This window comes from Leptonychotes weddellii, chromosome 7 (genome assembly GCF_054177405.1).
Source record: "Leptonychotes weddellii isolate Sample4059 chromosome 7, ASM5417740v2, whole genome shotgun sequence".
NCBI lineage: Eukaryota > Metazoa > Chordata > Mammalia > Carnivora > Phocidae > Leptonychotes > Leptonychotes weddellii.
In genome coordinates, this window is record NC_138375.1 from 35,171,053 (window position 1) to 35,184,372 (window position 13,320).

Here is a 13,320-nt window from a genome sequence, read left to right on the forward strand (position 1 = left end):
GAGGGTTCCTGGTCTCCTTGAAGTCAACCCATATTAACCACAGACTAAGAACCTTGGATTGAATTATTTACCACACGATGAAACCCAGGCAAGTAGATAAATGTGTAGTATTTCCTGCTTCTTGTAAACTGACTGTGAATGCAAACAGAGCCCATATCTGTTTTAGGTACAATAATTTTATTCCTTAATTTTTAGTTTCTCCTTAAATTACATTATTTGACATTTATCAGCACTGATACAGTTCCAAATGCTTCCTTAATGAGGTAGCAACTAAACAGGTTGGACTTATTATAAATAAGTCAGACTTCTCAAATAATTGTTAAAACAAGAAAACAGTGTGTTCAACCAGAAACAAAGCTTTTAAAAATGCTTGCCAAGTGAGCGAAATAAGTCAATCAGAGAAAGACATGTATCATATGATCTCACTGATATGAGGAATTCTTAATCTCAGGAAACAAACTGAGGGTTGCTGGAGTGGTGGGGGGTGAGAGGGATGGGGTGGCTGAGTGATAGACGCTGGGGAGGGTATGTGCTATGGTGAGCGCTGTGAATTGTGTAAGACTGATGAATCACAGACCTGTACCTCTGAAACAAATAATATATTATATGTTAAAAAAAAAAAAAGAAGATAGTAGGAAGGGAAAAATGAAGGGGGAGGAAATTAGAGGGGGAGATGAACCATGAGAGACTATGGACTCTGAGAAACAAACTGAGGGTTCTAGAGGGGAGGGGCATGGGGGGATGGGTTAGCCTGGTGATGGGTATTAAAGAGGTCATGTACTGCATGGAGCATTGGGTGTTATACGCAGACAATGAATCATGGAACACTACATCAAAAACTAATGATGTAATAATGTATGGTGACTAACATAACATAATAAAATAAAATAAAAAATGCTTGCCAAGTATAATCTTTGGGTTGGTTAAAGTGGAAAATGGCTATTTCATTGTGCGACTTCTGTATTTGATCATAAAACATCCCGGCTAGCATTTATTCAGCATTAACAGGTATCCTTTAACATCTAGTGTCCACTATTCAAGCATTGTGCTTATGAATTTTTAAAAGCCTCTAGAAATACCCTACTGTTGAAGACTCTTAGTATTAAAATTTTTTTTAAAAATCACTGAAACAAATAGAATACACTTTTATGAGTTAACTTGATGCAGCTTAACTACTGTGGCAATATTTCTGAAATATGCTATGCATATGTTGCTTAATTCAGTCTTAACTATTACATACAATGGCAATGGTAATTTATTTAGATTTGTGAGAAAAATGAAATGACCGTATATGGAGGTTCTGTTGTGTGCTAAGACCCCTCCTGCCTCTTCTTAACCATAAAGATTTAATGAGTGATATTTCAATGAGACTTCTACCCATCTTCAGCTAAGCTGCCTCTTTTTCTTCTCTAAAAGAGTGTTTCCATTAAGATGGGTTGGGGCACCTGAGTGGCTCAATCAGTTAAGCATCTGTCTTGGGCTCAGGTAATGATCCCAGAGGATCAAGCCCTGCATTGGGCTCTCCGCTCAGCAGGGAGGCTGCTTCTCCCTCTACCCCTCAGCCCACTCATGCTCTCTCTCTTTCTCTCTCTCTTTAAAAAAAAAAAAAATGATGGGTTGAGGTCAGGTCAGGTAGAATTAAGATTAAAAAATGAACCAGAAAAACTTCCTGTGGAAAGGGTGAAAACTCAGAGAAGTCCAGTACATGGCAATGTGTGTCAAATACAAAGGGAACAGAAATATTGTGATATAATTATTATGACGTTCAGTATGTATTTCCCTAAGCCATTCCTGCTGTCAGCTGTACTTGTCAGGAAGTCCAAAGTGGGGGAAAAAAAAAAATAAGTAAAAGGTTTTTTTGTCTTACTTTACTAGTTGCATTTTTTAAATATTTGGCTTGCTCGTTGTTAGTTGGAGGTGTCAAAAAAATGATAGAACTGGATGAAAGAAATGAATATCTGAATCCTAAAGCAACTCAAATTCCTGAATGGGGTGTGTGTGTGTGTGTGTGTGTGTGTGTGTGTAAGAGAGGAGATATAAAGCAAAAGCAAAAAAGTAGGCAAAAAATTAAAACTAAATACATTGATTCCTCAATTGAACTAGTAATAATGAAATTAACACTTTAGAAAAGGTGTTTAATAAAAAGGAAAAGAAAACCAAAGAGATTGACTCATCTAACCAAGAATTACCAAACTTTGCAGTCCTTTAATTCTCTAGAGATGCTCGCCTTTCATTCAGTCATGGGGAAGCAAACCTGAATCTATTTTCTAGAAAATGGATTTTGTCAACAGTCCACATAACTCTTCAAGGTAGCTCTTATTGAAAATAATATTATCACCATATAGACTCAAGCATCCATACTCAGGGAACTTTTAGAGAGAATAAGATGATCAGGGGGGAAGAAAAGATGAAAATCAAATCTACTTGTGAACTATACTCGTAGGAAAAACAGTAAGGAGAAACTTGAAACTATTGACCATGATAAAAATTTGAGAATTCTTTGTTAATTTTAATTATTCTATGTTTATTCCCTTTTTTCATTGATGAAATAGTTGTCTATAGTAAAGGTAAATCCAAGTATTATGTTCAGAATTTATTGCTGTATTTCCCCAAGGAAATGTCTTTCGTAGTAAAAAGTAGAGTTCAGATTATCAAATTATTTACTTCTTCTATAGGGTTTGTGTTACTCGGTGTTTAGAAAACAAGTGGTGCAGGATTCCTTTCTAACTTCTACTGCGTCTCTCTGATCTCCTTTGAAAATTCTGGAGAAACATAACAAAATTAATTATTTTCTTTTTGAGCATAGCAACTTTGAAAAAATAAAAAAGAGAAGAAGGAAGAGAAGAGCAGGAGATAGATTTCTTTTCTCCTCTTGGAGAAAACCACAAAAACCATGGAGTTCTGCTTTTCTGAGGTTTTGTGTGAGAAGGGAAAGAATGTGCAAAAATCCAACAATTGCAGAATCAAAAGCCAGAGCCAGAACCCATCTGAATGATGTCCCTCCTCATTATCTTATCTCCAGTGTGAAAGGAAGCAGAAATGAAGGCCAGAGTCCTTTCCTAATCAGTAGCCAGAAAACCAGATATAAAGGAAAAAAGACACAATTACCCTGAAGGAAGATTTTTTAAAAGATACTACATTGAGAGAAAGGTTACTGATCAGTACTCTTACTTACAGTTTACATTAAAAAAGAAAAGTAGCAAAAGTAGCAAAGAAAGCAAGAAGGAAGAGAAAGGGGTACTAAAACATAAGCAGCAACCACATGGGCAAAATATATTCATTCAGTTGAACTAATAAAATGTGAAATTGCAAAAAGGTACTAAATAAAAGGGAAAAGAAAAGACAGAAATACAAAAATAAAAACAGAAAGAACCATTAAGTCTTTGCTTCACAGCCAGATGGGGAAAAAACTATAAAAAGGAAAACTATAAAGTCTCAAAACAATGAAACAGCAACATAATCTTCAACTTGAAACTGCAAAACTCCATCAAAGAGAGCATCTCAGATCATACTAGAATGACATCTTCACTGGTTGGCTGCAGTTGTTCCAGGCTCAGCTTTCCTTAAGGACTTAGAGGAAAATTTTGCTTCTTTCCCCCAGATCGATGATAATCAAGGAAAGCAAAGTATTTGTCAAGAGTGAGCAAAAGAGCCACTAACAGAAGCTTTCCAATTTAGAGTGCATTAGAGTCACCTGGGGAGCTGGTTGGGAATTTTGATTCCCATGATCCTCCACTAGGGACACTATTTCATTATCTGAGAATGAGGCCCAGGGATCCACATTTTTAATTAGCATGTAGGGTGACTCCAAAACACGTGGCCCTAAATCTCACCTTGAGAAGCACTGCATTAAAACTTGCTATAGAAATTCCTCTGTTCATATGCCGTCTGTGTAGTTTGTCATGGTGAATGTGAAACATCTTGGTTGCCTCTCCCCACGAAAAAAGGGACAAGCACAAGTCTTGTTGCTTGTGCTTAGAAAAAGGATAAAATTCGAGGTGTTTCCAGCAACTGGTGCAACCACCAGCAAGCCTTCTCCTTGTTAAAGCCAGAAATTTTGCTAAATTCATCAGACTATTGCCTTCAAAGATCCAAAGAAATGCTGTACTTTGAAAACCATTTTCAGATTATTTCTTAAGATTCTAGAAAAAAAAAAAAATCTATGTAAGAATACATTTTTAGTAAGTACATGTTTTAGAGAGGAAATATATGCTACTTGTTCAAATTACCAGATTGGATTTTAAATACATTTATTGACTTAATTTGAATGGAAATTTTTAGAAATAGGATTTTTAAAGTTATCTTCAAATAATTAAGATCACACACACACACAAAAATTGAAAATCCTATATCTCATTTCTGATAGCTCTCATCTTTCTAAATTTTCTTACTGCTCTACAACCTCAGAGTTGGCTAGTAAAACTCCCCTGAAATACAATGGGCTGCTTACATGCAGTTATATTTGTGAGAATCTAAGTACATTATTGACTATAAATCAACGCCCCCCCCCCGCCCCGCAGAAAACCATCTTGCTTTACTGCTTAGAATAGATTGTCCCTTTCAAAATGGGCCTCATGATTTACTTTGTTCCTCCAGCAGAGTTACAATGTATTAATTTGCCTCATGCAAATCTACATTTTTAGGGATCAGAAGTGACTTTATTATAATCACTCTTCCATATATGTTTAATTGTGAATCTTACTGTTTTTTTTTATTTTACTGTTGAGTACTCAGAGATAGATATTCTCTATAAAATAAAATATAAAGTATTACTAGACTGGGGCACCTGGGTGGCTCAGTTGGTTAAGAGTCTGCCTTCAGCTCAGGTCATGGTCCCCAGGGTCCTGGGATCCAGTCCCACATTGGGCTCCCTGCTCAGTAGAGAGTCTGCTTCTCCCCCTCCCTCTGCCCCTCCTCCCTACTTGTGTTCTCTCTCTCTCTCAAATAAAAAAAAATTAAAAAAATTAAAAAAAACTTTTATAAAAAAAAAAGTATTACTAGGCTAATAAAGTCTATTTTTTTATGTCCACAATGGCCTACCCAAGATTTCAGTCTTGGTATAATATAAGATTTGTAACTTTTTTTTATGTTGTTGTTGGAGCCTGAATCACATTAATCACTTTTGTGGGAAACTGAAGCTTATATTTATAATTCTTTATGCTATGTAAAATCACTCTTCTCTCTCTCTCTCTTTTTCCAATTCAGAGTAACTATAGCAACCGTTTGGCCTGGATATTCTGAGATAGTCCTAATATTAAATATTTCTGTTGTCAGAATCTATATCATAATGCCAACCCACCAAAGACCAATTTTTCTTTGGAAAATATAATTACAAAGTCAAAATGTGCTTTAAAAATGACTGATTTAATTTGAGCATCTCAAAGGGACCTTCTGCCCCACCTACCCCCTCTCCTACTCTTGGGATCTATTAGGATGGTGACTTGTTGAGGATGGCATTGGTGTTAGCCCTAAAGGCCTTGGGATGTTCTTACTCTGTAAATTATACCATCTGTTTCCTGCTTCAGCAAGAAAAGAGATTTCCTGCTGAATAAACTATCCCTTTGTTTCAAAGCTTTCTTATCTCTTGGGTATGTGTCTGCTGTTGTTCTCCCGGTAATTTTTCTAACTGTGACCTAATGTTGACCTCTGGTTTTCACCTATTCTCTTGTTCCTCTTCTCAGCTACAATCTCCTGGTTTTGATCATCAGTTGTGTCTAACCTCATTATTCTGTCTCTGCTAATCCAAGCTTTCAGTCTTAAATACCTATAGCATCCTTACCTATAACACAGCCCCACCACCTGCTTTCAAATTCTCCTCTACCCTGACCCCCATCCAGACTTTTTCATGCCTCTCTTTTCAGCTTACAATATCCATTCCTCTCCTTACAGGTCCAACTCTAAACTTGGGTTTTTTTCTCCCCTGTCACATTCCCAATATTCCCCTGATAAATTGACCCCCTGACCATTGAAACTACTACTAACAGAAGCAGAGATCCACTAAGATATGAGTCTTTTAAGAGAAATATATGTAAACCTGGCAGGAATGTTGACAGTGAACTTTGAGAAAAATTAGAGTTTAGCTTCAAAAACGGGGCTACACACATGAATAAATTGAGGGGTTTTTTCTTTACATAAACCAGTTTAACTGTTTGATTTATTCTTTAGGAAAAAGAAATATCAAGTTAGTAAAAAGACAGTAAAGTTAATTATTTAATTGACTTGTGGGGTTTTTTTTAAATCAATTTCTTGCAGGCAATTTGATTAAAATAGTCATAAACATGGGTGGAGTTAGGAGTAAGCATTTATTAACATCCCTGTGGTGATCGGATATTTTGAAATTTTTGGACAACATAAAGAACTAAAAATAAATATTCTTGAATTTTATGGATCTTTTTATATGCTCTGCGGATACCACCTCCCACACACACAACACTGTACAACTGTGTTCTTAGCTGTACGTAGATGTTTAATGGTCTTAGCCCTTAGTAAAATTATAATATGGTTAAAACATATCCCTGGCACTTTAGAAATATGGAATTGAAACTACTTGGAAGCCATTTCATCTAAAATATTAATTTTATAGATGAGGAAACTAAGTATCGACAATATGAAACAATATCTCAAATCTCACACTGACCATTCCTTCCTCAATCCCTGTGACATTTTCTTGTTGATGACAAGAAGCAGCTGTCTTTTGGGATTTTCCCCAAGGTCAAGGCTACATCTGCATGTGATTTGTATATGTTCCTCTAAGCTGATGTGCTGGCCTATTTTAAAGTACAGATTTGGTTTTCATAATGGCAAATGCCAAAGGTTTACATTTTCCTCCTGAATGTAGCAGCATTTGCCATTTATTGGCATTAAATGTACGAGGCATTGGGCTAGGTACTTGATGCATATCATCTCATTTCATCCTTACAACAATCTTGTATATTGGGTATTGTTTTATAAGAAAATGAAGCTGAGAATGCCCCTGATAATACACTGAGTAGATAATAAAATCAAGATTTAAACCCAGGTCCATCTGATTACCAAGCTTTTTCTGTGCTTCTTCCATCACTGGATTCTATTACCAGGGTACAGGAATGATAGAGAGGAAGCAGAAAGCCAAAGAAAGTCAGAGTCATTACACAGAGTGCTCAAGGAGGAAACACTGTAGGAGCCAACCTGGCACTGCTGCATGGTGGGTTTTCACTGTTAGGAGAATGATAGGTAATGCTATACCAGCCCTAGTAAACAAGTCCTTGATGGGAAAGAATGGAAAGACACTACAGTAATCTCTCATGATATAATCACCAGATTCAATTTTACCAGAGAAGAGTTCAGTGGCCTACTTACTTCATCAGTGTGATGGGTTGGACAGAATATCCTGCCACAAAATTCCTCTGGTGATCCTGAAAAAGAATAAATATCAATTTGGGATATTGCCTTATTGAAATTATATATCCTAATTTAGGTATTAAATCCAGCATGGATTTTTGTAACAAATTTCAAACCCCACAAGATTAGGAAATGCTATCCATAAGTTGTTGTGGACAGCTAGAAATAAATACCTTTTGGACTTGAGCAACTTCTTTGATATGACCTGACTGCCAGGAGTCTTGAGAAATGGATTCCACCTTAATAAATACCAGTTGTCAATTTTACACGGAATCTGGAAAGTAATTAAAAATAGCCAGGATCAGATCCAAGGAGTTTTTTAGTTTTGGTAGGAGTTATGAATTTCAGTTTGCCAATATTCAAAAATATACCTTAGAATATGACCAAGTGAAAGGAATAATATATGCCCCTCTGCCTTAACACTGAATTCAAGAATCCAAATCTCTGTGAGAACATCATGCCAGCTGGGTGCCTGGGTGGCTCAGTTGGTTAAGTGACTGCCTTCAGCTCAGGTCATGATCCTGGAGTCCCGGGATCGAGTCCCGCATCGGGCTCCCTGCTCGGCAGGGAGCCTGCTTCTGCCTCTGACCCTCTCCCCTCTCATGTGCTCTCTGTCTCTCTCATTCTCTCTGTCTCAAATAAATAAATAAAATCTTTAAAAAAAAAAAAAAAAAGAACAACCTGCCAGCTTACATGCTCAGTTCTGTCACTCTCTCACTTAGAACCCTTCAATAGTTGCCCATGGCATTTAGAATAAAACTCAAACCCTTAAATGCAAATTTTATGCCTCTTCCTTATTGCCTCCTCTTCTTTATTTTTAGTCACTCCACTCATTCTACTGTCTAGTCATTGTCAATTTCTTTCCAAATTCTGGCTCTTCTCCAAGCCTTAGCTCATGCTATTTCCTCTTGCTGGAACAGTCCCTGCTTCAATGTTCCCCTTCCCCCATATTCTCTCTATTACCCACACAGCCACCACTGGCTGGCTACATCCCACTTCTCAGTTCTCACTCTGACATCACTTTCTTTAGAGCTCCTCACTGACTCCCCAAATCTGGTTTAAGTGCTGCCCATAAAGCCCCCATTTTCCTCTGTACTTAAAATATTTGATTATAATTTCTTGTTATATGCTTTCTTTTCCCATCTGGACTGTAAATTCTAAGTCTGATGCTTAATGGACTGGCAAAGACACATTGCCAATTATCAGATACTTGTTGAGTGTCCATTCTATGTTAGACATTTGGGATACTGTGGCAAACTATATGTGTAAGTTTGTTATGTCTGCCTTGCCCAGCATTGCATGCCAGTGTAAGAACATACTTTTTCTCTCAGAAAAGATGTATTTACAACAGAAATTGCTTGTGGAAATGTCATGGGTCTTTTCATTCCCTGCATATATCTGAGGCAGGGCAACTTCTAAGTGATGAAATCTTGCTCTTTTAGAAGGTAGAATCAGAGTGGTCCAGAAGGCAACTATTAGAGACTGCCTCCTGCCTCTGATGGGCTACATCAGCCAATAGTGGAATACTTTGGGGAATCTTTGGAATACTCTCAAACCCTGTGTTAAAAATAAGAAAGATATTGTCCTTGGCCTCCTAAAGCCAACATGTATCAAAATACTCAGAGCATGAATTCTAGTGGTCTTGATGACATTTCTTTTTCCATGAATAATGAAATTATTAACCAACACTATTTTATCACTAGATTATTTTCCTGTATGTTAGCTAATATACTTAACAGAACACTGGTATGGGATATACATGCCAAGCAATCAATTACATTACAAATGAAGCAGTCTAGGAATATCAAGTACAGAAGTCTGCCATTTCTACCAATAAGCTTAAATTTTGCTGAAGATTCCTAATTTAGGCTCCATCTAGTCTTATAGCACCTGGACTAAAGTAGGCATCTCATTTAATTATTCAAATTATTGATATGTAATTCAGGCCATTAGTGAGAATGAAGTGAGATAATAAATTAATTCCTCAACATTCTGAACTTTGAAAAGCCCTTTCTCTCCCTGGTATAATTTCTGCTGCTTTATCAATTCAGAAAATATTTCATTTGTCATAGATGTATTGAGGTGAGGAAAGTTATTACCACATAGATGATTGACTCTCTAATTTTTCATTGAAGTAAGTGCAATTCATATATGTAAGAATATTTACCCATTGAACACATTATACCATTTGACATTTTCCCCTTAATCAAAAGGCACTGGTAAAATGGAAGAGATTAGGAGAGAAGGAGAGTTACAGAGAAGGTGAAGAAAGAAAATAGTGGACTATTATATCAGATGCTTGAGATGAGAATGAATGAGCCTACCTTGGGGGTAACTTGGGGAAAGATGCCTGTTAGTCTTGAGTCCACAAGAGAGAAATATGTAATTTATTAAGAGAGGAATTTTGGACTTCTAAATACGGATTGTTAAGTTTCTTTTCTTTCCCAAGTCTTTTAAAAATTATAATGTAGGGGGCACCTGGGTGGCTCAGTCCATTAAGCATCAGACTCTTGGTTTTGGCTCAGGTCCTGATCTCCTAGGGTGTGAGATCAAGCCAGCATGTTGGGCTCCACACTCAGCGGGGGTCCACTTGGATATCTTCTCCCTCTGCCCCTCCCCCCACTCGCTCTCTGTCTTTCTCTCTAAAATGATTAAATAAATCTTAAAAAAAAATTATAATGTAGAAGTATTGATGCTCTCAGGTAGATAGGTATAATCCTGGTTACTGACTGAATAGAGCAGAGGACATGACAAACTAAGTATCTGCAAGAGGGTAGGCTCAAAGAAAGTGAGTCAGGTCACTCTTCAGAACCCTTGAGGGTTCAGGGGTAGGGCCAGTGGGCATCAGGGAATGCAAGGCCCTTGGAAAGACACCAGGCTGAAAACAAGGGGATTATTCAAAGTTTACACACTAAACAGAGGGATCTTTCAAATAAGCAATTATTAATTATAGGAAAAGCCAAAAGTTGTCTGAGAAAGGAGCTTAGAATAGCAATGGTTATTATTTACATAATCACAGCAATGTTAACATGCCTGTTTACTAAAGTGTGTGGTAAAACTATATTAGGAGGCTGAACAGGAAGTCAATAAACCATACATAAAACTGATATGTCAGTTAGATATAGAAGAAATAGTGGGAGAGTACCTGGGTGGCTCGGTTGGTTAAGCGACTGCCTTCGGCTCAGGTCATGATCCTGGAGTCCCGGGACCGAGTCCCACATCAGGCTTCCCTGCTCAGCAGGGAGTCTGCTTCTCCCTCTGACCCTCCCCCCCTCATGCTCTCTCTCTCTCTCTCATTCTCTCTCTCAAATAAATAAATAAAATCTTAAAAAAAAGAAGAAGAAATAGTGGGAGAATAAAGTATTCCAGAAGTAAATCTTACTCTATGAAGTACTCAGGTATCCCAGAAATGTCTCAGCACTTGATTTTCTTTAAATTTAATTAATTTGAACTTGGAATACCTACCTGTATGGGCTGATGTGAAAGTTAATATTAGTTTTTATTGGAGGTTTCTTCTCATACCATTCCCTACTGCCTATCACAATCAAATGTGAACTTAGAAATCCTATATGCAATCCTATTTGTAGTTGAAAGTTGTTGCTTCTGGAGCATGGGGTAGAGTGAGTAGGGTAAGAGAAAGGGTTACAGCTTTTCAACAAGAAACTTTTAACTTTATATGATTTCTTAAACTATGTGCACTTATTACTTGGGTTGCCAGGATATTAGAGATATTCACCTGGAGGAAACCTTGATTCCACATTTTTGTATACCCGGGATGCCAGGATCCCCTTGGTATGCATATAGGAGATATGTAATTATGTAATCATGTCTGGATCAGGGCATCATTAAAGTAGCCATGGTAACTTTACAGCAAAAGAAGATAGTACAAAAATTCAGGACACAAAGTATTATACTTTAATTCTTGCCAACCTCCACACAATGCCAAAGGGTTCTTTACAAGTACTGTTCCTGTCTTGTTGGCTGTTCTATATCCAGTGCCTAGCGTGGTGCCTGGTTAACATGGGTTCCTTATGAGTAGTTGAAAATATACAGGAAAATGTACAGAGACTGCAGAAATGGTAGTTAATAAGCTATAGCTGAATTAATTGGAGGGAATGGGGAGGAGAAAGGAAGGAAGTTATAAGAAAGACTCAGCTTGCAAAAGGCAAAATATAACTTGCATCCATGCCAAATTTTCTCCCTTTTAAGGAATCCAAACCAGGGTAAAGTCAAGGTCAAACCACTAATAAAGGGAAATGAAAATAAAGTTAGTTCAAGGTGATATTTCCGTGAATTTAATTTGTTTGGCAAATACCTTGTGTATGGCCGGGGTGGAGCTTATGAACTGTGAGGGCAATTCCATGTTCCATATATGTCATTCTCATTGCTCTCTTAAAAGACGGAAAAGTAGTAAAGTTTTCATCATCCAAATTGGATATTTGAAAAAATGTATAAAAATCTCTGTCACATAAGACACAGCCAATCAAGTTCAAAATATAATTCTGAAAAAGAGCAGTGGTCTTTTAAGTAAGAATACAGATTTTTAGGATGCAAAGATGTGAAATTTTGAATCAAGTGAATTGAGAAAAGAAAAGAGTCCAATAGCAGAGGATTCAGCTCACACAGTCAAATATCACAAAAATCAAAGAGGAGGGCCAAAAACTGATACATGGGACAAAATTAAAAAGCTAAAGCACTGAAGATCCGGTGAGAAGAGAACAGAACACAATAGGATGAGCAAGCAAGTCAGAGATGCTAGGAAGAAATACCTTAGTGTTAGGCCATTACCTGCTGTTGTCCTTTATGTGCTGTGGCGTGAGGTATGGACAGATAACATTGATTTACAAGGCTAAGACTAAGGGGCATAACAATAATAATTTTTCTATTCAACTACGAGATTTATTCATATCAGTGTAATATTTGAAGAGTTTACTATAAAACTGTATCTGAAGTTAACTTATGCCTTGAGTGATAAAAAGAAGGAAGAAAGAATCACAATTTACATGTTCTGGGTCCCAGAAAAACTTTGTATGGTTCCAGGTAGGAGGAAAGCCAGACCTAAAGGCATCATGACCCTTATTCATCAGCATCTCTCAAATTGCACCACACACTAAACTACATGTAATCCTGTCCCCACATGAACACAGATTTATGATGCACTGATGAAAAGTTATATCCAAATGAAGGTTGCACTTCAAAGCCATCCTCTGAAGGAGCTGTTTTATTTCACAGTAGTTCAGCATAGTTGAGAAGATCTACTTTGTTACTTGTATCAAAAGTAGTATTCCAGGGGTAAATCTTATTCTATGAAGTACTCAGGTATCCCAGAAATGTCTCGGCACTTGATTTTCTATAAATTTAATTAATTTGAACTTGGAATACCTACCTGTATGGGCTGATGTGAAAATTAATATTAGTTTTTATTGAGGGTTTACTCTCATACCATTCCTACTGCCTTCCACAATCATATGTGAACTTAGAAATCCTACATGCAATCCTATTTGTAGGCTTTCTCAGTTCTTTGGTACACACTGATAACCATAATACTATCTTTGTTGAAACACTCAAGGTCTCTTAATACTCAAGTCAACTCATTGAATGGGAGAAAATAATTGTAAATCATATATATGATATGGGACTAGTATCCAAATATATAAAGAACCTTACAACTCAATGGCAAAAAGATAACTCAATTTTAAAATGGGCCAAAGACTTAAGTAGACATTTCTCCAAAAAAGATATACAAAGGACCAATAAGCACATGATAATGTGTTCACCATTATTAGTCATTAAGAAATCATAAATCAAAACCATAATGAGGGGCACCTGAGTGGCTCAGTCATTAAGCGTCTGCCTTTGGCTCAGGTCATGGTCCCAGGGTCCTGGGATCGAGCCCCACATCGGGCTCCCTGCTCAGCGGGAAGCCTGCTTCTCCCTCTC